The sequence below is a fragment of the Rhipicephalus microplus genome, chromosome 9 (assembly GCF_043290135.1).
Source record: "Rhipicephalus microplus isolate Deutch F79 chromosome 9, USDA_Rmic, whole genome shotgun sequence".
NCBI lineage: Eukaryota > Metazoa > Arthropoda > Arachnida > Ixodida > Ixodidae > Rhipicephalus > Rhipicephalus microplus.
In genome coordinates, this window is record NC_134708.1 from 18040467 (window position 1) to 18067353 (window position 26887).

Below are 26887 nucleotides of genomic sequence, written 5' to 3' on the forward strand. Positions count from 1 at the left end.
TTTTGAAGGTTTTCGTGAAATATTTCTTCGGCGGTAAGGGTGCCCCCCCCCCCCCCTCTTTTTTTAGGAGCCAAGCTCCTTAAGGCGTGGGCTGTGCGTCCCCTGTATGTAGCCACCTCTCGTTCAGTTCTAAGTATTACGCTAGCCACCGCCCGATCTAAAGGGTACAGCCATATCCATCCGTCCATCCGTCCGTCCATCCGTCCGTCCATCCATCCATCCATCCATCCGTCCGTCCGTCCATCCATCCGTCCGTCCGTCCGTCCGTCCATACGTCCGTCCGTCCGTCCGTACGTCCGTCCGTCCAAAAGATGCAAGATGTTATAAACTAGACGGCGGTACGTGTAGTTGATTATGAAAGATGCGAGGTGTTATAAAATAGGAATGATGCCACATATGGCGCGTGTCATCGTTCGATATAGTGCGGCGACGTACGCTAGGGGGAGCGTTGCAATAAAATCGAGTGGGCAAAATGTACGGAGGATTCATGGTTTACCAGGTTTACCTCCGGAGCTTCGCCCACTCATCATCATTCACTTCGTGGATATGGCGGCATTTTTTTTTAAGCACGTATACAGTCGTCAACAGGCTTGACACGAACGCTACGCAGCATGTCCTGAAAGTTTGATTGGCACTAGCGCCGCGTAGCCTGCAGGGTTCAGTTGTCGCAATGCTACCCATGCATGCCGGCACACTAAGCATAAAGAGGTATCAGCCGTGGGTGAGGAGAGCATCGGTAAGATGCAGCTGCCGTATACCTTATACACTCCAGAAATAAGCGGTAAAGTATACCATTCACGATTTGAGAATACCTGCCAAATGTGTTTCTACCCCATTCTCATTCTTCCACAGAAGTTACTTGATTGTCAATAATGGTTGAAACAATGCGCATTTTATATCCAAGCACACGAGTAGTTCCTCGCATTTCACTTCTGTCAAGATTTGGGCGTCGTGGCGGGGAATCGAACCCACACCCTTTTAGCTTGGCGGCTTTTTAGATTGCACAGCGATTTTTAGATTGCGTGCTACCGATTGAGCGTTCAGAACGCAAACGCACGACACACCACGCGGACGCTGATCCGGGCGCGGCACAGCGAAATGCAACGAGAGGCCCTAGCATCTCGTGCGACTGAGCGAGCTAGCGGCAGCGCGCGGAGGTAGACGCGGTCGGCGGAGGGAGGAGGAGAGAGAGGGTTTGCCCTGGCGGTGACACTGACGTCAGGGGCGGCGGCAATTAGGGCTCGGGCCAGCAGAGCGTGTCCGGCGCGAGGGGTCGGGGGTCAAGGGGACCCGTCCCGCTTCCCTCGGCGACGCACAAAATCACCGTAATTGCGGCTGGTGCTCCCCCCCCCCCCCCCCGTGTCGTCCTTTCCTTTTTTTTTTTTTTGTCGTTCTTTTGTTTTGCCACCCTCCTTTTCTTTTTTCTTTTTTGCACGGAGACACGCGCGTTCGGCCTCTCCATACTACTACGGACGTGCACGGTCCGTTTCGTCCTCGTTGCTCTTAACTGCAGGAAGACGAAGAGATAGCGAGGAACGACGAGACGCCCCGTCCAGCAGCTCTCTCGAGAACGCAGCGATAGAGAGACGGAGTAAGGGGAAAGGGTGGAGGAAGAGAAAGGGCTCCGACGACGTCGCGCCATCCTTACCCAGCGTCAGCGAACGCGTCGTGCGCGTTGGCCGTCGGAGCAGCGCGGCAGGTTGAGGAGGTATATACTTGCAGGGCGACAAACGGAGCGGCAGTGCGAGAGTTTGCACGTACGCGTCGCCGCGCCAGCGGTATGTTGTTGTCGTTCGCTCTACTCGTTCGGAAAGTGAACATACTGAGAGAAAACACGATTGTGCGTCTTGCAGAGAATTGGTAGACGCCGAGAAATAACGGAACGCACGTGTGCGCCATAAGCCATTGCACTTTCGAAGTGGATTCATACACAGCAGTGTTAACGGTAACGCGTTACAAGTATCAGGGTTACCGGTAAAACGTTACTCGTTTTACTCTTTGACCCCTATTGTGCGCAAGCGTACGCATATATACTATACACCACAACATACATCCCCTCCAGGATAACCGACCAATCTGGCTAACAGGGAAGTCTAGTTTTCCTTATCACTCATATATTTACCACGAAACTACGGCGGTTCCGTCTTGACTGTCAAGTGCAGCGTGAAATAGTGAGACATGAATGACATGAAGACATGAAGACACGAGCCTGCTGACTGGTATTTAGTCGATGCCATGTCGACAAGAGTAGTCGGTTTACCTCCAGGCTTCTGAAGCACCTAGTTCTATAACGACGCTCTTGAATAGTGCTAGTCGAATATACCTCATTGCTACTTAACAACTATCCCTATATTCGTGCTTTTTAATAACGCTAGTCTGCTTGAAAATGGCCCTGCTGACTCTTGTCAACGAATATGTCTATAGTTGCTAATGGCTGACCCTAATTACTATACCTTACCTTACTATACAAAGCCGTAATGACGCTTGCCTTTCCCTCCGTTTTTTTTTCTAGCTGGCCCTATTGACTCTGCAGTCATATATGACAAACTGTTAACTAGCCGGAACTACTGTAGCTTAATTGACTAGACGTAATGAGGCTTTCCAATAGGGCTAGTCGGTTTCTTAAAAAGTAGCAAATGAGCTCTTGTCAGTATACATGGCGATTTATTAACTATCCCTATTTTCTAGCTTTACGTTGCCTAGCCCTATACTGACACTTGTCAATAGGTCTGTAGATGACTTACATCATGCCTCCAAACATCACTATACTATGGTTCGTGCTTGACAAACGTGAACAGGTAGGCTCGCGAATACGATGTACATAATGATGACTTATACTCCACTCTGGGGGTACTTAAAACAACCTAGATATTTAGATTGACAGTTCCCAATCGAACTAGGTTCGTCTTGATCACATGTACGAGCGAAAAGGAGGAAGACGGGTCCTTCAAAACCAGACATAGCTACAGTTACTATACACGTCGTTAGGATCACCAAACAGTATAGAGCACCGTTCTAACAGAACACAGTCAAACGTGTTTCGCTCAGTTGTAGATATAGTCAAAAAGCTACTTCCGACGGGACGTTCCCTTCTTTCACGTCTATATTGTCCCCAACACGCGTCGCTTACAATAGAAAAGAGAAAGTAAGTTGCACGCAGAGCGGCTTCAAACAAAAGAGTGTCTGTGTATATACAACATAACGACGTTGTGTGAACGGACAAAAGAGTGGGGAGGGGGGGGCGCTGTTGTACGGCGGGTATTAAGTTGTAACGATGAAACAAAAGGCGACAGACAAGAAAGAACTCCGGGGGCTAACAATAACGGAAAAGAGCGCATCACAAGTGAAAACGATTAGCTTTGTAAGACAAAAAGACTACACAAAAGACGGTGTCGTATTATACTCCGGCCCCGTAAAGAGCGCCGCGACTCCCCCTTTGTGACGATTGATAAAAGGCGAGATGACAAGACAGTCACTTTCAGACTGCCGCTCTGTCCATTGAATGCACCGCACAGTCTGCCATGGTATACGCGCGATATAGACTCGGTTGTCAAATCCGTTCTCTCCATTCACGACTGTCTTATCTATTGAAGACAATGACTGTACCACGGCATTTTTCAGCTGCGTTCGGCAACGAGGTGTACGACGCCCGAATTCAGAAGGAAAGAAATGTTGGCCGATTTTCAAGGTATGTGCACTCTTGATTGATTGATATGTGAGGTTTAACGTCCCAAAACCACTATATGATTATGAGAGACGCCGTAGTGGAGGACTCCGGAAATTTCGACCACCTGGGGTTCTTTAACGTGCACCCAAATTTGAGCACACGGGCCTACAGCATTTCTACCTCCATCAGAAATGCAGCCGCCGCAGCTGGGAATCGAACCCGCGACCTGCGGGTCAGTAGCCGAGTACCTTAGCCACTAGACCACCACAGCGGGGTTCTACCGCATATACAATACCAGGAATTATCTGTATCCGTACTTGAGCAAAACGTTTCGTACAGTGCCCCTGTAGTGATTGAAAAATTAATTATAGCATGTTTTCGAAAGATAGTTTGGGTCGTTACGTATACTGTGACGTCACAACAACGTAGGAGCTTTTCGATCACGTGCTCACGCAAGATAGCGTGACGTCCATACGCGGCCGTTTCATTCCGTGGCTGCGTCGGTGGCCCGCAAGCGGCCATTTTATTTTATATGTTTTCGCAGCTGATGCCATAGGAACTGACCGTACACATGTAATCGCGTGGTGTCACCAGATATGAAAAGTAAGCCTGAAATCACGGCAGTGTCGATGTCACGGCAGCGTCGATGTCACGGCAGTGTCGATGTCACGACAGTGTCGATGTCACGGCAGTGTCGATGTAAGTCAGTTGGTGCGCCGCGCTAAAGTTGACCTTAACGACAAGTTAAATTAATGAGTAATTCCCGGGTCTCGCATTTGCTCAGAGCAGTCGTATAGAGAAGATTCGTACGGCGGACCGAACTCAGCCTCAAAAACTTGTGTCTGTTATACCCCTCTATAAGCGTTCATTAAGCGGGCAGCGTTGATGGTTTTGTTTGCGTTTCAACCAACCGCAGCAGTCTGGTCTTTACGACGCTCGACTGATCAACGTAAGGTCTCGGGTTGGAACCCCGGCTGAGTGGTCGAAATTTCTAGAGCCCTCCGTGTAAAGTGTCCCATATAATCATAATATATGTATACTATTATTGAAACACAGTTAACTTTTATATACATTTAATGTCTTCACCTACAAAAAATTAAGGCAGCTGGGCACTATAGTCTGTAGCAAGAGCGGAACAAGGCGGCCTTCCTTGACTTTCTTTATTTTCTCTTTCTTTATATATATCTTCTTCTTCGGTGTTCGTATCTTTCTTTTTGTCTCTGTTAGTACTTCCCTCTTTCTCTCTCTTTCTAGGTCTTTCCACCATTTCGTTCCCCCTTAGCAGCCATTGGCATGTACATTGAGCACTATCTTTTATTGTTCAACAACGCACAGAAGAACTCTCTCACCGGCACCACCTTGGAGGTCAAAATGCAATACTTGTTACACACTACTACGACGGCCACGAGGGACGAACGGGTGCCGCTATAAAAAGCTTCAACGCTAATACAACAACTCTGCGTAATCGGGACGGCATTATGCTCTCCCATTATAGAGTACGGAGTACTCTAAATCGTTAAGTAACTTTTTCTAAACACAAAAAACACAATTTCAGGACGATGTGAAAACCAACCGACGTCCGCTCCGTCCTACATTGGGCGCAGTACCAAAGTCGGTTCCATATACATCAGGCACGTCATCTTTCATTTTTTTTTTTTTTTTCAAAACCGCGTTTCCTTTTTTTTCTCGTGTTTCGCTCGCTTTTTTATTACGCCACTCTCCACAGGCGCCAGTGGCTGGCTCGGCTTTCGAAAACGACTGCTACACGCGAGCTCGCGAAATAGAAATAAAAAATAAAGAAGAAGGAAGAACGAGGAAAAAAAGCGCAGGACCGTCGCAGACGCACACGCGCGAGCACATTGCCGTCGCCGCCCTTGGACGGCGGCGAGCGGCGATTGGTTGGAACTCGAGTTCGAGCTCCGCCCCTAGCGGGTATGACGTCAACGCGAGGAAGAAAAAAAGAATAAGCAAGCTGCTCGACGCCGCTGCTCCGGCTCTGGGCTTGGAGCTGGGGTCGCGTTTGCGTTTCGTTTAGGCGAGAGAGTACAGGTTTCCATATATATCTACACAACACGTTGAGATCGCAGCATGCTACGCAATCTCGCACACGGCATAGCAGCTTGTCGCAATAATATAACACGAATGTGAAGCCAAAACCGCCATTGTGGCTTACATACTTTGCCAACGGCGCACTATATCGAAATAGTTATATAAGGGTGTAAAAACTTGCATGTATCTTTTTCAGAGTATTTTGGGTGCAATACTTCATACTGCGCCCACTCTTTAAAAGTTGCCTAATATGTCCTTGCGTCAGTATACGCGCTTGTCACATTTACTACATATGTAGTAACTGAAGCTTGTAAATGCAAACTTAATAACTGTAGCACCATGACACTCGCCACTTAAGGTTCCCCTTCATGCCGTGTCTTGGATCCACAGGGAAGTAGTAATACGTGGTAACTTACTACACTGACACGCTAAACTAAAAAAAAGCGAGACCACACGGTATCGTCTCCCCGTGATACCACCTTGGTAAATACGTACCACAACGACGTCCTCAATGTATACGAACACACACAGACATAGGCCCGAACAGAATGCTAAAGGCATAAGCCGTGTACGCGACACACGCACCAACAGCAACCCAACGAATGTATTATAGCCCTGCTTTGCACGCGTTGTACAGGCACGCAGGTAATAACATCTGCTAACCTTGACACGCAGCGTAGTAGCGATAATATTTGCTACCGTTAATGGAGAAAACGCTAGCGAGAGGTAGCGAACGTGTCTACTGGTAGTAAATGTTGCCGTCGGCACATTCTGTTCAATAGTGCACGACACGAATGGGAAGCAAACCGTCATGCTTGCTTACATAGGTTGCTCCGAGAAGGTACGCCGTTTCATGCGGTGATATAAGGGCCTAAAATATTCGCAAGTTCCGTAGACTGTCACGCCACCACGCGGCCGCCAGCGTAATTTCTTCAAAGAATATCAGAAAAGCGGCGGAACAGCGGTGCTCATAGCATGCATGTACGTCTTGGCTAGCGTTGGGCCTTGACTAAGAACGTTTCTGTTGTATTTACCGGGCGCACAAAGGTCACTGCAATCGTTGCACAGTCTCCGTTTGCAAAAAAGGTGCTCTTTTCAGACACATCGAAGTAAGAACCGAGACGCTTATTCGCGTTCATCTATACCTATGGGTACGTTTCGTGCGTCATATGTGCGTGAAACGTTTCTGTTGTAGTTACCAGTCGCACAAAGGTCACTGCAATCGTTGCACAGTCTCCGTTTGCAAAAAAGGTGCTCTTTTCAGACACATCGAAGTAAGAACTGAGACGCTTATTCGCGTTCTTCTATACCTATGGGTATACGTTTCGTGCGTCATATGTGCGTGAGAAACGCGGCGCACGTTTCGATCTGCTTGCCATTCGGCGCGTGACCTTTTGATTTGTTGCTATCGCATTCATTGCTTCGCCTTTACGGCAAAGTTGCGACGTTTTTTCATAAATGCGTCGAAAATATCGGCATTGCGATATCTTAGCGAAATCTTACACCGGTAACCCCCGTATTCACAAACGCTCCTCGACTCGACTTTCACCCTTCACTTGACAGAGTTTAGCACTGCGCCACCACTCGGCTGAAAATGACACTGCGCTACTCAAGAATGTCAGCAGACTATAGCTGATATGCGGTGACTTGCCGCACCTAGAGATGGGGCTCCCATCGGCTTTCTCAAGTGAAAGTGAAGCGTTGAGTGAAGGGAGGTTCTAGAATACGGGGGTATAAGTATCCGCTCAAAAACTGGGGACGTGGAAGGAAACACAGAATGTTATAATTCTACTTGGGGTTTCGCGTGACAAACCGCTTAATGATCATGCATGAGGCACGCCTTTAGTGCAAGTCGCACGCCACAACGAGTGGTGTGTTTTGCATTCAGGACCTCTTCGCCTTCAACGAGGCATCGTATCCGAGTTTCTCAATCGTCCAGGTGGCGCATAATACGCGACTGCAAATAGGGCAAGGTCATCGCTAAGAAGAAGAAAAAAAAAACACTGCAGTGCAGGCCGCACATGTGCTTAGCGACTGCGACACCCTCTGTGGGCGCCATATCGAACCACCCTGCGCGTCCCCTATAGGCGACGAAACTTGCTGATATAGCGCGCACGCTTTTGGACACCCTTCGAGGTGTAGAACATTCTACTCTCATATTTGCAAAGGAGGTTGACCCTCTACATGCTGCGCCATCGCAGGGGGTCGAAAAATGAGTCTGGAAAATACACGCCGATCACCGATGGGCCTTTGCAAACAACACCTGAATGGAGAGAAAAAAAAAAGGAGATAGAGCGAGAGGGGCGAGATTATCTGCTCAGGCTGCAGCGCCGGGTGTCAGATAAGGCGTCGTTTGGCGTGTATACGCCCCGCATTTCTCGGCGGCACTCCGGAGGACATTTCGGGAAAGTCGCGTCGACGCTGCCGAGATTGATAAGAGGAGACCTTGTTTATCGGTTGCGGCGCATCCCTCACCACCCAGCGCTCGCCTCTTCGGCCTTTATCTCTGTCGTGGCCAATGGTCGTTGCTGATAATCGCGTCGATCCATGTCACCCCGCCTGACGCGTATTTCAAATTCCTTACGAGAAACGTATACTCAAAATCTCGACGATTTCTTTTTTAATGATAGTCTTTGTCTTTTTAGAAAAATTGGGTAACGACTTAGAGCACTAGCTACTCTACTATATTGGCGAGCATAAAGCGGTCCCGTGGGCCTCTCACTCAATGCGTATACGATAAAAGTTGTGTTTAGAAAGAGTTGTTAACGATACGAGGTACTCTACTACCTATAGGAAAGCATACAGCCGTCCAGTCAGTATTTTAGGAGATAAGGCGCACGTAATATGCTATCTACAAGACGAGGACTGCTGCTATGGGATACTTGAACGTAGGAATTTCTATCACACGATTCAATCACCCGGCCAAAAGTATAAACGCTTGCTGAACGCCCAGCCATGTTGAACTGGTGGCTGCATTCGTGTTTGTGAACATTGTCAATCAGAAAGCAAATATTACGCATGTCTTATGCACGACACCAATACGTAAGTATTAGGCGGTGGGTATACCTTTAATAGAAAGTACACAGGTACATAATTCTAGAGATCCTATTGTTTCCCAGACTTCGCTGAAATATGCACGAAAGAAAGCCGACAGAAGCTGTCATCGACGACTTTTGCAGTGAAGCGCGCAGATACGCTACCATTTTTTCTTATTGCTTTTATCGACATTGCTGGCACTATACTACCAATAGTTCCGGCTGGCCCTCTATTGAAACCGTCTCATAATAACGACTGAAAGTAATGATAATGACGGTGGTCACTGGAGTAACAAGGGGTGGGGTCAGCTGCTGCCCAGCACCGAAATAATTCAGTTTTTTCATGTTTATATACACACACACACATAAGAGCGGAAGTACATGTTAGTAAAGAAGAATTACACTAGAAGCTATATGGTCGAAGCGAGATGAAATGTAAGAAGGTGGCGAGAACAGTGTGCGTCCTAATTCGGTATCCATAAAGAGTTTGTGAAAGATGCATAGGCTTTCGCTTGTTTGAAAGCTTTAGGAGGTCTAGAGATGCTGTTATTGAAATGATACGTGTAATGAGGGAGTAATTAGCAACAATGAAACAAGCCAAGATTTTTGTTTTTTTTTTTTTTTGGACGGCGTCTAGTGCATTATTGAGTGTACAAGAATGAGTATCCCATGAAGGTGCACTAAAGTTTAGACCTGGCTAGTGTTTTATGAAGAGGAAGTTTTAACGAAACACCAGCTAATGCAAATCATGCGACATAAGAAGCCGGGAGTGCGGTTCGCATTGTTGGTAAGATAGTTAGTATGAGTATTCCACAAGAAATTGTTAACTATGTGAACACCTGGGTACTTATAAGTATTCACAGATGACAACCGAAAATTTGTAATTGAATAAACAGCGCTAGCCAGGAGCTCCTCAGGAGATTTTTATTATTTTGCAATTTGACAATATTCAATTTCATGCCCCATAGTGAACACCAAGGTGTAATGATACCAAGATCAGATTGAAGTTGCGATGATAATACGGGTCAGTTATTACGCAGTATACATAACATAGTCAACGGCGAACAGCCTGATTGATAATGTAATGCAGTTTGGAAAGGAAATAATGCTTTTTAGAAAAAAAAAAGTAAAGATGTATACTGACGGAACCCTGCCGTACAGCCGATGTTACAGAAAAATCGCGCGAGCTATGACCGTCAGCTGCTACATGCTGGGTTCTGTTAGGCAAGAAGAATTCAGTCAGCTGTCGGTTGGTCAATGTTTATTACGCTTAGTTTCCGCAAAAGATAGCGCTGAGAAACTGTATCAAAGGTTTTCGGAAAGTCAGTGAAGATACAGTCGATCGTAATGGAGCCAGTGTCAAATGCCGAACATAATGTCGTTGGCAAAGACAACAATATATAGTTGCGTTTTGCATTGCACTAATTCATAAAGCCATGTTGAATGTTGTCAAAGGGGTTATTCTCTTTAAAAATGAGATTTTAATTAGGATAGACGATATTTCAATATGCTTACATGCGATTCTTGTGATTGGTCTGTCATTGGAAGATTAGATGAGTCGCCTGGTTTAGGCACATCAATGACCTTCCCTGCTTTCGGATCGCTGGACATATATGTTGCAATGACTGTGAAAGAAGCTGACTGAGCAATAAAAGGCAGTTTGTTTCAGAAACTGGGGTGCGATTCCATCTTGCCAGACGCTGACGTTTTCATCTTAAGTAAGAGATTAAAAAGCCCTCATTGATCCCTGATGATTGGTTCCATAGGATGTGCAGGATGAGCTTGATTTGGTAAATCATTAGACTTTTTTTGTAGAAAATGTCTATTTAAATGCATCTTGCAAAACTTCGGGGCACCTGTCATTTGCAGTCCCTAGACCAAGTTCATGGCAGATACCGACTTTCTCAGTTTTCGAACCATTAGAAATGCACCAGAACTTACGGGCGGGGTGGGGGGGGGGGCTAGTTTCTTTTTACCACCCCTAAAAGTGGCCTCTTCCCCCCCCCCCCTCCCGAAATAATTACTGCCTACGCCTCAGCTGAGCAGCGTGCTCATAGTACTAAATCACTGGTGGTTTCTGCGGCAATGTGTAAAGTTACATTGTTATAGCAATGTAACATTAGTTCTAATGTTACACTGTTGTAACTACGGATAGCCACAATAGATGACTTTGCCCCAACGCGAAGCTGCACTCAAAATTAGCATGACACTGCATCGCAATCTTCGGTTCACTTTTTCTTCTTCTTTAGTGACCCTACCCTAACTATAAGCACTTCACTAACTATAAGCACTGCAAACGACAAAGGCGACATGCTTGCATTCCAAATGCCATCACTGCCGTCTGCTACCACGTCTACCGTCGATTCGTTTTACACACACACACACAAAAAAAAAATGCGCGCCGGCACACACAATTGCGATTGCCCCAATAAGCGTCGATAGATTAGTTAGCCGCCTGCGTTCATCCGCGATGACATCTCCGTCTGCTTTTTGTTGTTCTAATTCTTCTAAACTTATTCGTAGCGCGCACCATACATGCAAGTGTAACAATGGCATTACATATAGTTGCATTTGAATATCCACTAGCGAACGCTCTTCTTCGCCGTCAATTAGCAGCTGCGAGCCGAGACACGCGCATCGTGAGGCTTCGTGACAGAAGACAGCTGTAGCAGACGACACGTGTGACGTCAACCCCCGGGCTTCCGAAGAAGGCATGTCTCCGTCTGGAAGCCAGGAACATAATCACTCAGAGAACAAAATGTTATTGGAATACGTACGGCGAGCGTTTCGCAACGCGCTGTTTACGGCAGAGCCACCGTCGAGCGCTCCATAGAAAGAAAAAAAATTAGAAGAAAAGACGACAGGCAACAAAGGCCATCATACGCCGCCCTTTAAACGTTGACGCTATATCGCCCGCGCGAAGCTGCAGCGTTGTACACGAGCTCAATGTTCCGAACTTTGGGCGTGAAACGAACATGCAAGCTGCACGTTTACGCCGCGGTTGGCAACCTTAAACATGCGTCGCGTCTAATCACCCGTATTCTAGAAGCTCCCTTCACTCTAAGCTTCGCCTTCACTTGAGAAAGCCGATGGGAGAGCCATCTCTAGGGACGGCAAGTCACTGCATAACCAGCGATAGTCTGCTGCGATTGTCGAGCAGCGCAGCGTCATTTTCAGCCGAGTGGTGGCGCAGTGCTCAACTCTGTCAAGTGAAGGGTGAAAGTCGATTCGAGGAGCGTTTGTGAATACGGGGGGGGGGGGGGGGGGGGGTAAGTACGACGTATTTGGTGCACGTGCGCATTCAGTAGCAATTGCATTTGATCGAACTAAAGGTAAGCGCCTATGGCTCTGCTCACTGCCGATGCGAATCAGTTTGTCAAGTCCGAATGAGCCCCCCAAAACAACGACTGAAAATACAGAAAACAACGAGCGAAATATTGGGCAGTTTTACAAGAGGTTACGCAAAATATTGTGTTAGCGTTTGTCCCCGTTGCGCATGCGTCATGCGCTATTCTCTTGGGTGCCCACGTTAGCCTACGGAAATAGCGTGTCGTACCCAACGAGTGCCATACAGCTCAGCATGCCCCGTTTAAGAGCTATATTTCCTCTCCTGATATTGGCAGTCTTTATGGCACACTTCGTGATGCCAATATGGTGATTCACCTGACGTCATTGGGTACATAGTCTCGGTATAGAAGCGACTTTATATGGGAAATGCAACGTAGAAGTTGTTGCCGGGCTATTTAGTTGGCACATAACTCCGAAAAGAATTAAGACCAGGATTTATGAACGTAGGCAGTATTTAGGGGGAATCCTGTTCCCCTCTTTCCGACAATCTTTCCCCGTGCATGCCTCTTCATTATGTTGGCGTTTAGGCGTACAAATTTTCTCTTCGAGGCTATGCACCACTTTATGCAGTGTTGTCATTCAGTCTGACGAAGAAACTGGTGCGTACCCATCCTACATACTTGCGGCTTTGTCTCCGAGCTTGAACAAACTAAACTGGTCATTAAGGAGTGATGATGAGTGGGCGAAGCAGTGGGGTCTTTTGGCGTTACCGTAAATCACCCGTGACACATTAAGCGCTCACGCATGTAAATCAGTGTACAGCGGTGTACAGTTATACTCATTTGTTCGGAATGTAGAAAGCCTGTTTTATGAAGACTAAAAGCAACTTTTGTTTTTTGATGTTTGTGAGCGCTTCCGAACACACTGACCACTGTACCCCCTGCTGAAACCTCGATGTTTTGTGACCTGTCCATGATTTTGTACAATTGCTTTCATCGTTCAAGTTTTTTTGTTTTTTTCACCATCATCTTGTGATTCTGTTTCTTCCGCTATGTGCGATATTGCCTGGTTTGTACGCGACTGTGTATATTTGCTCGCCCACCCTGTATGAGCCTGAGAAAGGCTAACAGTATTAAATAAACAAAATACACAATGTTTATTGGCCATAACTGGTGCGTTGTGTTGGTTGCTTTCAGTCGTGCGAAATGCGCCGTAGAGCATATCGAGACGTCAGTGCTGCACAAGCCAGTCATTGTCCGTGACCATCATCATCATCTTCATGAGTGCCATCGTCATGACGTATAGAAAGTACCTTACATGTGCTGTGCCGTGATGGCAGAAATAGAGTGTCTAGTCTGGAACGCGCTTGTTATTCATCGTCATCAGCATCATCTTGCTCGACTACGGCGAACGCCAAGGCCGCCAACGGACAAGCCTCGACCTTGAGAAGCTCCGCCATTTTGGAGGCTATGGCTTCGCCCCTAGAAAAAAAAAAAGGGAGGGGGGGGGAGAATCGGCACCCCTTAAGCCCTCTCTCGCATATGTGCGCGTGTCTCTGTGTGGCACGTATATTACCATCACATTGTTATATAATCATTCTTTTATATGTAATAATTTACACACGCACAATCTTACACACATACCAGACGGTTGCGACGCAAGAGTTCCGCATTTGTTTTTACTACAAGTTATGTACTTTCCCTTTTTTTCTATGTTCAATCGAATTCGAGTGACTGTTGTTAGCAGATAAACATTACTTCTTGTATGATGATATCAAATTTGAATTGTTTACTTTACTTTTAATTAGAACTATTACAGTTTCAGTTACGTATACTTTCAATGGGACCCGCACTAGCCTTTGGCTATGGGACCATACAGTTTGTGCTTATTTTGTATAAGATGTGACTGCAATAAAGATCATTTATTCATTCATTCATTTCCGCGTCAGTGCTCCTCCAGTCTTCGTCGTAGGCAGCGCGGGCACGTGGTGTGTAGGCACGCGTCAGAAAGCATGAATGAACGAGCTAAACGGCTCAAAAAAGAACGGGGGGGAGGGGGCGTGGCCCCGTAGTATACTACAGTATATAATAGTGAATGAATCGGAGGGAGAGAGTGCGAGCGCGTTCTTTTGTGTGTGTGGGCCACCACAATGCCGAGCTTTCGTCAGTTTTTTTTTTTTTTCACGTTTTCTCCAACCAGACCTTTTGTTCGTCCTGCGAACAAAAGGCGCGTCACACGGACTCACTGGGCTGCCAAATGGCTCATCACTAAACGAGCTAGTAGTAGACGCCGTGTTCTCTTTTTTTTTTCTCGTTTCTTTTGAGTTCGCGCGACACATTGTACGGCACAGTCGGCGCGGACAAAGCGGCAGCCACCGCCAGTTCGCATGTAAACAAAGCCGCCTCGGTGCGCTATACTATAGAAGGAGGAGAAACGCACGCCGTGTTTGTACCGCACTTACGCCGCTTTTAGCCACCCCTCCGGTAAGGTGGTGGGCATCTGACACCGCTCCTGGCGTCTACACTGGGAGCGAGCCGCCGGGATGAGGACCTGAGCTCACGGAATCGCCACCGCTGCGTTCTCCTCCACGGGACTGGATTGATTGATTGATTGATTAATTGACTGATTGATTGATTGATTGATTGATTGATATGTGAGGTTCAACGTCCCGAAACTACCATATTTATTTATTTTTATTGATTTTATTTAATGCATACTGCAGACCTTCACAGGTCCAAAAAGGTGGGCACGGTACAAGTAGCAAGTACATGTTAGGCACTCAAGTCACGTAGAAAAGGAAAAAGGAAAGAATTCAACATACAAATACAGGTTTACACACCCAACACACAGTTTACACACAGTAAATCAACCAAAGTGAATAGATATGGTTATGAGAGACGCCGTAGTGGAGGGCTCCGGAAATTTCGAGCCACCTGGGGTTCTTTAACGTGCACCCAAATCTGAGCACACGGGCCTACACCATTTCCGCCTCCATCGGAAATGCAGCCGCCGCAGCCGGGATTCGAACCCGTGACCTGCGGGTCTGCAGCCGAGTGACTTAGCCACTAGACCACCGCGGCGGGGCCACGGGACTGGATTGTTGGCGTGCACGATACTCCGTCGAGCCGTATACCTATCCTCTTGCGCATCGGGACTCGCCAGCCGACTTTAGTGGTGTCCACTAGGTTCGGTATGTGTTTCCCTTTGTCAATGAGAACTATATTTTCGGTCCGCTTGTTAGCTTACCTTACTTTTTCTGATTTTTGTGTTTCCTTTCGCTCTTTCACCATGCGTGCAAATATATTTTCGTTTCTATGAAAATCAAACGCCCACCTCCTACTTTTGTTCGAGAATAGAGGATTTCAGATCACGGTCAACTTGTTCAATCAACCGAACCTGTCACGAATTCTCCAAGGTGCTCACAGTGTGCTCTGTTCCTGCAGTTTGGACATGCGTGTCGTGTCAGTGGCTGTTTGTGGTCGAACTTAGACCTATCTGTGGTCAGAGGCAAGCATTACCAGCTATAGCATCACCTCGCTAAAGCCTATAGCAACAACATTAAAACGCCACCTAGAAACTGCACCACCCAGCTCGGACCCACAAAAATAGCCCAAAAGCAAGCCAGTTTCAATGTTTCACGCATTTCACGACCTATAGTGGTGGTGGCGGTCGTAACAATTTTAATAATAACTCCGACAGATTTGTGACCTGGGCCTATAGGTCGCCCCCGAAAAGGACCGGAGACCCTATCTCCTCGCCGCCTCATGGGCTTGCTAGATGGCCCACAGTTGACCGCCAGATCTCATTGACCGCCAGTTCACAGCGCCGGTTCTCGTCCGATCACCGAAGCTGAGCAGCATTGGGCTCGGTCAGTACTTGGGAGGGAGACCACCTGCTGGGAACACCGAGTGCTCATGGCACCTTCTTTCAGGCACTGCGCCATGCTCCCGACCGGGTTGCAGAAATGGGGCGCCTTTTCTCATCTTCTAACCACTACCACGACCACGTTGTAGCTGTGCAGCGAGGCCATCCGCCACGACGGAGCTTCATCTGGGGAGTCTGAATTTCCTTCTGCCAAAACTGTACATTTCCAGATAATCCGCCAGTGATGCGCGAGTCCAACCACACAATTTGCAAGTATTATCTGGATAGACGTCTGGATATATCCTTGTATAATAAATGGAGTTGGGAAAAGTCTGGGTTTGCGATTGTCTCCAATCTACCGCTTCGGATCTGTCGAACTTGGTGCTTGGCGATGAATAAATACGCCTTGATTTTTTAAATAAAAAAGGCCTATTGTGCAAGCTTCAACTTGGTGCTTGGCGATGGATAAATACGCCTTGATTTTTTTTTAAATAAAAAAGGCCTATTGTGCAAGCTTCAACATTTTTGGCCGTGGCTGTCGAACATAAGACATCACGTAGGAGTAATAAAACATGTATGAATGCGCAGACCCAACGGCTAGGGTACGCCGGCATTAAAACATTTCTAACGGGGAGCTTCAGTTCTGGGGAATATATACTAGCAGTTGGGTATACGCACGTGCATATACGTCCCATTGAACCAGCTTTCTTCTCTTCTACAGCCACACCTAAAGAAGTGTATAGACACAAGGACTTGCATATATGCAAGCGCCTTGGTGTCCCCGTCCTCGCATGACGTCATCACATGACGTCATCGCTTGGTCAAAGATGGGTCGATCCGGTAAGCTTTGCGAAACAAAGGGAGGTGTGTAGTGTGCGAAGCTAGGGAAACGACGGAGCATGTTCCGAGTAAATGTGGAAACATTTACCCAGGTGCACGTTTGGGAACGAGCCTATACACGATGTCTTGGGTTTTAGGGACAACAATGGAAGGCTGAACACGTCCGCGATTGACATAAATAAGAAACGGTCAAAGTACCGGTGAAAGAAAACTAGAAAGGAAGCCCGAAAATAAATAGTGGGGAAAAAAACGGGGGCATTCGGCCGTAAGGGGCAGATAGCTGGGCTGTGAACTTACGTTTTCTTTTCTATAGTAAGATCGATTTAGTCGAAGCAGGCAAGGAGAAACGCGTAAAAACAAGTGTGCTTTTTTTTTTCCGAGCTTGGTGGCACACATGTCACCACCCCATTATAAATGGGACGCTCATAGATAGCATCCATCCATCTATGTATTCATCCGTCAACTAAATAAAAAATAAGGGGGGGGGGGGTGCGATGGCCTTTACCTTTCAGTCGGCTCATGCGGATGCACATAAGGGGCCATAGGCCTACGTAGGGTACCCCTTCAGGAGGAGCAAAGGTTTGTGGCAGCGCAGCTTCTCTATTATGTCAATGTATTAAGCTGACTTTGTGCTCCCTCTTTCATGAGGCTATAGGGGGGAAGCTGCCCCTCCTCTCATGTACTCGCCTGTGCAAGGGACTATGAGTTCTTTTTATTATTATTGTTAATTAAAAACGTACCTGGCGTCGACGCACGCAGCAAAGAAAGCCCTTGATCATCTGAATGTGCCGCACTCGGTTCCAGTACGAAGCTGAGCTACATTCTACCACACTTTTATCAGCATCTATAGCTTCACGTTGCCACCGAATCAGCACAAAAGGCTCGTTGTAAACAGGATGGGCTCCCATTGTTATTTTTTTTTGTTGCCAGATGGGACCGAAACTACGAGGGAAAAAAAAGATACTTCGGCACAAGGTGCATATCTTATCGCTCACGGGAAGTCATAAACCACGAGTAATTTCTGCAGTAAACTGCAGATATAACTTGATGCAACCATTAACCTTTTCTAGATTCAGCCCCCTTCCTATAGTACATCCATATACGCCAAACAATGTTTGCACAGCAATCCGAAGGCGTTATGAAATACGCGGTGCATTTAGCCATTAATGAGATCTAACAGACACTCAAGGCAAGAAAAGTATAGGGGATGTTATATCAGGTAATAGCAATGAAAATATGACGAAGGAAAAAGGGGACGAAAAGATAACTTGCCCTGGGCAGGGACCGCGAACCTGCGACCTTCACATAACGCGTTTGATGCAACTGAGCTACCACTGTGGCCATGCCTTCGTCCACTTTATAGGATACATATGTCCATCAAACGTGGAAGTGTCAGTCAGCGCCACCATGCCATGACGGCGAGTCTGGAACACTATTTATCCGGCTGTTTGGTGTCACGTAGCATATGACCTAATATATTACGAGCTGGCAACTGAGCAATAATCCCTCGCATACTACTTGAAGACACCAAGTTTACCAGAACGATACCCTCTCTCTATGAACGAAGAAAACAAGTGTACACTTAAGTGCATACGACGTGCAAGTGCGATACAAGTCTAGAAAAGCTGCTTACGTAACATTATAGTGTTACGCAACCGGTTCTCAATTAGATGGTTGCCACGAATATTTACTAGGAGACCTTAAAATCAAAGGAACATTAAACGAATTGATAATGGCCCACAAATCGCCCTCGCTCTTCACGAAGACAATTTTATTGTCCCAAAAAGGGCACTTTCGCAAGGGATTTGTCCGCCACGGGCACAAAGGTTTATTGCAGCGGTATACAGTTTGATGTCATTACTGACAAACCATCGTGTATGCGCGTGCGTGTGGAGTGAGAGAGTGAGTGAATAAGTGAGAGGGCGCTCGTGTTAAGCCACGAATACTTCATTACGTAGGTCACTATGCTATCAGCGTTCGTTTAGACAGTTAACGGGATAATAATACCCCGGGTTTTACCCCACAAAACCACGACAATATCACACGAATCACACCTGCCGCGGCGCTTTAATTGGTTACGGTGGTATTCGAAAGCAGAGCCGGAGGTCGCGGGATCCAATCCCAGTCGCAGCGGCCGCATTTTAGATGGAGCAAAAATACCAGAGACCCGTGCGTTCCGATTCAGGCGGACGTCGAAAAACCCCAGGTGGTCGAAAATTTCCGGAGCCCTCCTCCACCAGAAGGGCGTCTGTCGTGTTCGTATATCGTTTCTTTGGGACGTAAAAGCCCACAAATTCTTATATCACACTCTTTTGACGACACGCACGTTTGTCGAAAAGCGCCGACGCCGCCGGGTATCGAACCCTGGACCTCGAGCTTACTTGTCGAGCTACCAAGGCGAGCGTCGTAGAAGCGCATCGACTCATCGACTTACACGGTCTCATAGATTTCAATTCCGTACCTTCGAACACCATCATCAAGTCCATCCTAATGAACCATGATATTGAGTATGCTTATTAAAGTTTCTGTACTTGATTTGTTACATCCTATCTATCAATCTGAGTTATGTGTTGTACTTGCTTTTCTTATGCTTTATTTTATATTCTGCATTGAAGGTTCTTTTCAGATGACGCTTTTGTGATAAAGTGATTTTTCTAATGTTTTCCCTGAAATAGTGCGACAAGACCATGCTAAATTTTGTTGCGTTATGGTTTATTTATTGTGTTATTTATTTATTTCTGGGTGTTACTTGTTGCGTTATATATTTATTTATGAAAAAAATGCAACAGATTGAGCGGCCTGCGTGCCAAACTGTATTTAGGAGCAGAGGCCCCATGTCAGGCTACATAGCCTTTAGCCTCTGCTCCCGATCCTGTAAGAATTTCAGGACGAAATAAACTTCAATTCAATTCAACTTCAATTCAATTCATTACGCGAGGATTGGGCGGCATGCAGCCGTCGTCAGGCGACTGCGAGTCGATGTAGACGTACTGCGAGGCTGGCATGCATGCACGGGCGGCGTTCCAGTCGGTTCGGAGGGAGCGTCGTCTTCGCGAGTGTCGGGCTGCCGCCGAGAGAAGGACGGACGTCTCGGCGGACGTGCAGGAACGACGACTTCGAATCGCCGCGTACAAGTCGTCTCGGGTGACGCGTATCTGTCGCCGACGCCCCACCAGCTCGTCTTTACGAGTATCGTCTAAAACGGTGCAGCGAGACATTGTACGGGAATGCGGTTATCGTTAACTAAACAAAATGAAAAAAAAAAGTTCCGCCATATCCACCAAGTGAATGATGTTGAGTGGGCGAAGCTCCGGAGGTAAACCTAGCTGCCCACCAGCTCGTCTTTCTTTATACGAGTATCGTCTAAAACGGTGCAGCGAGACATTGTACGGGAATGCGGTTATCGTTAGCTAAAGAAAATGAAAAAAAAAGTTCCGCCATATCCACAAAGTGAATGATGATGAGTGGGCGAAGCTCCGGAGGTAAACCTAGCTGGTAAACCATGAATCATCCGTACATTTCGCCCACTCGATTTCATTACAACGCTCCCCCTAGCGTACGTCACCCGCACTAAATCGAACGATTGCCTTCCACCAATGACACGCGCCATATGTGACATCATTCTTACTTTATAACATCTCGCATATTTTCATCATCACCTACAAGTACCGCCATCTAGTGAACGCTGCGAGAACTAAACGAGAGGTGGCTACATACGGGGGACCGATGCTGTATGCCGATGCTGGAGTGAGGCTCAATCGACGAAATTATTAACGATATAAAGAATGTTTATGAAAAATCTGTTCGTGGCCTAATCATAGGCGTGCTATATGTACGCTCTGTAGACGGTATTGCGCACGGATATGTTTCGCACATGCGCTTCAAATCGGGGCGACGACGAGCCTCAACGACCATGCAGTTTCCTAAATATACACCAGAGCGAACTCGGGCGCTATAGTGTCTATCGGTTGAGAAGAAGGTGAAGGAAGCTGAGACCGATATGTGGAGAATTGGCATGATTAAGAAGTCCGCAATAGAGATGTATCAAACTTTTTTGCAGGTAATTGCCAAGGAAAGGATCTATGATAATACTCGGGGTAGTTCTCTACTGTGTGAGGCCAGGACGGAAGTATTGCGAACCAAGACATATCGGGCCAAATACGAAGGGATAGACACGGTATGCAGTGCGTGTGGAGAGGAGGATGAAACTGCCGAACACTGGATGATGTTCTGTAAAGGGCTTCACCCTATTGTTCAGAATGATTGCGCAGAGTTTTTCAAAGCACTGGGGCTTAGGTACAGAGAGGACAAAATTGACTTAAAGCGGCTATAGAATTAACTAGGAGGAGGTTATCTGATTGGTGGCGAAAGTCAAGCCACGAGTGAAAATTAAACCCTTCACTGCAAAGTACCAGTCCTCAACCTCACTATTTAAAGAAAAAAAAAGATAAATCTAGTTTTTGGTTCACTAAGTATTACGGCTTGGTGGCGTTAGCCACCGCCCGATCTAAAGGGTACAGCCATATCAATCCATTCATCCGTCTACTCGGAGCTGCAACGCAAGGCGCTTCTGCGGGCATGCGAATGATGGATATAGTACACAGATTTGTCCAATCTTCGTACTTCTGGCTGAGTCCGTGCGTGTGTTCCTGCATGTGGCATGGAGTTGTTTTCTCACGAAACAAAAAATGAGCAAATGTTCAACGGTTGCGCTTCACCACCTTATTCTTTTTATGCTTATAACCATTTCAAATCGAGGTGACGAAGTTCGAAAAGGTTCATTCTTTTCTACGAAACAAAACCGACACCAGGAATAAGCGAAGCCACAAGTGCAATTCGCCGCCTGCAAGTACGAAGACTGTACCCATAATTCCCATAGTAACTGAACAATCGCATCTCCAGAGTCCCCTCTGGTTAACTCTACGTCAAGGCGACAACGGTCGGACGTCACGAAGGCTTGAAGAGCTTCGCTCCTATAAAGTCCCTGGATTTTCCTTAGATTTTAGGTCGCGTCATTCCCTAGATTTTAGGTCGCTAGACTCAAGGTGTTCACTCCGTAGTGCGGCGGTGCGTGCTGTTACGGCGAAAGCCTCAGCTGCCTCCTGGAACAGGAAAGTGGTCGACGGTGGCGGCACGCCGTGATCCACGAACCATGCATTAAGTCACGTGATTGAAGATTAAGGCTTGATGAGGTCACCACGTAGCACACCACGACGTCACAGATCGCCGAAATTCGCGGCGTCACCATGACGTTATCACACTCAATCATTGCATGGTCGAAACCACTGCATGGCACCCAAGGAGCCTTGAATGAAATGGTCTTATACTACGAGCGTCCAGATGCCGGTGAACAAGATTGTTCCGCGGTTAGCTGCGCGTGAAATCGAGATAGCTTTGCTTTCTTCAGCTTGGCGCTGAAATTTATTGATTTGCAGAGTGTGTGAGTGGAGGGGGGGGGGGGGGGGAGTAGGGAGGGGGCCAAGTCAGACCCATACATTGACATGATAGAGAGGGGGGTGATGCGACAAACCTTCGCGCCCCCCCCCCCCCCCATCCCCGAAGGGAAACCCTGGGCAAGCTTATTGGTTACCTGTACGAAACCAGGCTTAAGATGCACTTTTGGTGGATAGCGCGCACCTTGTAGCTTCTCTGTCCAAATGAAAAATTTTGAATGAGTGCATATTGAGTAGAAGTGTTTACTGTGTGCTTGTTTATGCCTTCTTCGGATTAGGGTGGTCACCGCGGCGGATCAAGCTTTACGAAATATTCACGCAGTTGCTCCACCTGGCTCCCTATTTTCTGATCGTATTGAGGTAATGTCTTTCTTTGCGCGGGAAATAACGTGTATACTGCGTACACAGGCGTGCGTTAAATATCTCAGCTGCCACAAAGGTTAAATCATGATCTTTCGTGTTAGTCGACAGGACGCAGACGTGCCAGCGGAAGTCAACGGGCATGAACGCGTGCGTCCACGTCAAACTGTTCTACAGCTGTCAAACGCAAGTACACATTGTGGAAGCTCTCATGTCAGTTTGCAATAAACAATCGACTACGTCCGTGAAGGCACGTTTCATTTCCGTATTATATACAACACGTCATAATAATCACTTCACTGATTATTATGACCAAGGGAACAAACGTGTGTTTCTTCGTATGCGTGTGCACTAGGAAAAGCAATTCAGTCGGCTGAGCGTAGCGGACACCGACAAAACCGCGGAGTCGGTGGCTTACAAAGGAGCCTCCACTTCGCCAATTGAGTGTATGCCCACGGTATATGTCTCTGGTCCAGTTCTCGGAGTATATGTACCAAGGTTATATGCGCTATAGCGCATCATTCCATATGTAACAAAACCCAGTTGTATATACCACAAGAGATTATCCAGTCTTGAGTACTGTATGTCTTTCAGGAAGACGTTCGCCTTCTGCAGATGCATCTCAGACCATGGTCCAAGTAATTTCTGTAATGTGAGAGGCCGTCTGTCCAGATTTGCTAGCTTTTCCCCCTTATTATTTCTCTTTTATTTGGGTACTTTCATCATCATCAGCCTGACTACGTCCACTGCAGGACAAAGGACTCTCCCACGTTCCGCCAGTTAACCCGGTCCTGTGCTTGCTGCTGCCAATTTATACCCGCAAACTTCTTAATCTCATCTGCCCACCTAACCTTGTGTCTCCCCCTAACCCGCTTGCCTTCTCTGGGAATCCAGTTAGTAACCCTTAACGACCAGCGGTTATCCTTTCTACGCGCTACATGCCCGGCCCACGTCCATTTCTTCTTCTTGGGTACTTTAGACACTATTAAAGATAATGACGAACATTCTCATCTTCGTGACCAAAGAAGCTCAAGTTGTCCTGCTCGAGCTGTGTCTTGTTTACTGTATACATCCCTGTAGCCGCATGCACCTGTTGACGGCAAGTACAGCATCGACCGCGCTGCACCGATTTAGGTGGCATACATTCAGAACAGCATCGAGAAACGTTCGTAGAATGCTGCCGGCAGCTGGTGTGGTGTCGTCGGTGTCACCTGACGCAGGCAACGACGACGCCGGTGCAGACGACGCGCCGCGGCGGTTGCGACGTGCCTGCAGTCACGCGTCGAACCGAAAGGCAAGAGCTCGAATGTCGAACCGCGAGGGTCAGAGTGGAAGTCCTTCGCGACCGTAAGACGACACGTCGAACCACAACCGTCGGTCAGCGATGGCGCGCCTTTGGTGCAAGCTGCGTCAGTGCCGATGAAATCCTTATTCTTACAAACTAACGTGCAATTAAACAGCGTATACGATGGGACGAAAAATGATAGGCTATACCTTAAAAGAGAATCGAAGAGAAAATATTAGATTTGTATTCTCGAAACGCTGACGTGAAAATTGTAGTGGAGGGCTCCGGAAGTTTCCACTACCTCAAGGTTCCCTGATGCACACTTGAGTATAAGCGCAGTGGATTCTATACTCGCTCGCTGTATTCCGTGCCGACCGGTTGTGCCCTCGCGATCTCCGACGTCAGCGTAGCTCTGGCCGACTGGGCTGGCCCTACGTCATCTCCCGACGCCGACCTCCGACGACAGTGTAGCTCTGACCGACTGGACTTGCTCTACGCCATCTACTGACGTCGACAAGAGCTCTCGCAAGTGGTGCCCCGTCCTCGGACTCCTGTGACCGTGTTTCCATCTTTCCTATCTCTCCTATCCCCTCGATATGTTGTCGCTCTCTGGCAAACTTGTTCTCTCTCTCTACAACTTTATTCCTATCCTTTTAATCCCTCCTCATCCCCATCCCTTGTGAGCCACTGTTGAGGTGTCGCTCGCTGAAGCAGACAGTTACGGGGTTCACTTTTTTCTTGCTTTCTCTCTCTTAGAACTATTCGGGGGGGGGGGGGGGGGGCGTCCATCGAAATGCAGCTGGCGCGACCGGAATTCGATCCGGCGACTTCCGGATGAGCAGTCGAGCCCATAACTATTATAACAGCGCGGCCAGTGAGACTAAATTGGAGTGATTCGCATCCACGGTCGACGTGGTGCGAATGAGCAGCACGTATTTATAGAGCTTTTCACAGGAGAGAACGAACTTCGCCATGCTGGGCTGCACGCGGGAGTACAAAGGGTGACGTCACAACCTCGGCTGTACATTTTAGAGGGGTGGCGAGGGGGCACGCTTGTTTAGCGCAGTTCACAGAGCATAATGGCGGAGCCCAGGTAGTCGTCTCTGAACTAGTCTATATAGACGTTAAATTCGCGTGTTGTAACTAAAAGTAGTCATGCGTTACCGTATGGAATTTCCTAAGAAGGCTGAAGCCGTCATCACCTTCTTCGTCGATTTCACTTCTCCCGACTTAAGCTCTGAGCATCCAACGTTGCTTTGTATAGCCTCCGAGATCGGAGAAATTCGAAGCTTTGCGCAGCTCATCTGCTTTTTGCACTGCCTCCTTGATCGGCCCATCCGTGATTGTCATAAAGGCACGTGATGCGGAGTGATGACGTAACAAGTTTTTACCGTGTGAAGTCATGGTGACGTCACAGGATGACGTCGTCTCATGATTGTGATCTTTTGAATCACTCGGGTTTACGACTAGGATGCCGAATAAGCACCATCGAGAAACATGCATACATACAGGCACGTCCTTCAAGGGCGTATATTGATGTGAACATTTTAGGCTAAAGTGTCGCCTTGCACGCCGTATAAAATTTCGTTTGTCCAATGACAGAAACGAGTAGATTTACGCAGCTTTTTTTTTTTTAAATCATCCAATCAGCGCGCGCTGCAAGCAAGCAATATTACGGCGATATCTCTAAAGATGTGATCGTTTCGGAATGCACGTCCTTCAAGACGTGTTTCGCGCAGGCAGAAGACCGAGTGTGCGATCAAGAGTTTCCATCCAAGTCAATCCACCATGGGGGCCGATTGGAAGTCGTCGAGCAAGACAGGCATTGAGGGATGGATCGCAGGTGGCACAGAGAACGAAAAGTAAGAGGGGAGGAAAATAACGACGCTACCACAAAAAAAAAAGCTATAGTTAAAAAGAAATCGGCGATTTCTCCGAGTGGGCGTGTACATATATGTCAAAAGCGGCCGATACCGCGGAGGCCACACTATTCGGACTCAAAAAGGCACATCCGCACGAAATAAAACGCTCGGCACGTCAACGGTTCGAATGAACCGAGACGAGAATGAAATCGAGTATGCCCGACAAATTAATTACAATGTTTCGATAATGCGAGCAAGAAACCTAAATTCCGTCAGTAAAAAAAAGAAAAAAAAAGGGATTGCCCAGAAATGAACATAACCGTTCCTGCATCTTGGCCAAACACGGATGGTGAATTCCGTATATGCCTGGAGCTTGCAGCGTTGGTTCTCTAAACTGAGTATGACGTAGTACTGCACTGAGATGTTAATAAATCGCAGGATGCATTCGCCTAGGGTTATTACAAGGCGAAAGCTACCATTTTTTTCTGTCTTTTCTTTTTTTTTTTATTGACAATCATCGATCTCCCCGCCCCCGAAAGCTTTCTGCACCTAGCGTAGTTTCGCGCTGCATCCGAGATCGGAGGCATTGCAAGCTTTGCCTCCGGGATCGGCCCATCTATTGAAAGCATCGTCGGGGGTTAGGTATGTATGGTCGAACACGAAGCTTTGTGTACCCAGTTGTAAGTGCTTCGGGAAGGATGCTGGAGCCAAAGGTAATGATCATATGTTTTGCTGGAGTCTCTTTGCCATTTCGCTTCAACTTGATTCGCTATAGATTAATTACATTCTCTTCTTTCCAGCCGGCAAGAAGTCTTTCCCTCCGGGATCGGCCCATCCATGGCCGAGCGACGATGTCATGTGATGACGTCACGTCGTGCGACGCTCTGGTAACGTCACCACGACGTCGTGATTACGTCATCACGCGAAGGTGATTATTGTGTCCACACGTTTGACGCCGCGACGGTCACTTTCCATGTTTGTTGAGGCCTTGAAAGCGAACAAACGAGGATGGACACGAATTCCAAGAAAGAAATACACGTTCGAGTATTAAGAAGCACATATGAACCGCATCAACTTGCATTAAAATTAACTCGCTGAAGGGAAGTCGATTGACGTCGGCTATTCCTAATGAAGTTTGTGGGCTGTCTTCTTGTCGAAACGCTTCGAAACACCTAACTGTGGGA

At 47.3% G+C, this 26887-nt stretch overlaps 2 long non-coding RNA genes across 2 annotated transcripts in view; one reads left to right on the forward strand and one right to left on the reverse strand.

Moving 5' to 3' along the window:
* The first annotated feature begins 3259 nt into the window (after positions 1 to 3259).
* Positions 3260 to 26836, forward strand: LOC142771567 (uncharacterized). The gene is made up of 2 exons (XR_012885995.1): positions 3260 to 3688; positions 26504 to 26836. It is a non-coding gene; the product is annotated as an uncharacterized LOC142771567 (long non-coding RNA).
* The window catches only part of LOC142771566 (uncharacterized), a 33595-nt gene continuing 19879 nt past the window's right edge, over positions 13172 to 26887 (reverse strand). Inside the window, exon 2 of the long non-coding RNA XR_012885994.1 lies at positions 13172 to 13520. This is a non-coding gene — a long non-coding RNA (uncharacterized LOC142771566). The remainder of the gene's footprint in view (positions 13521 to 26887) is intronic.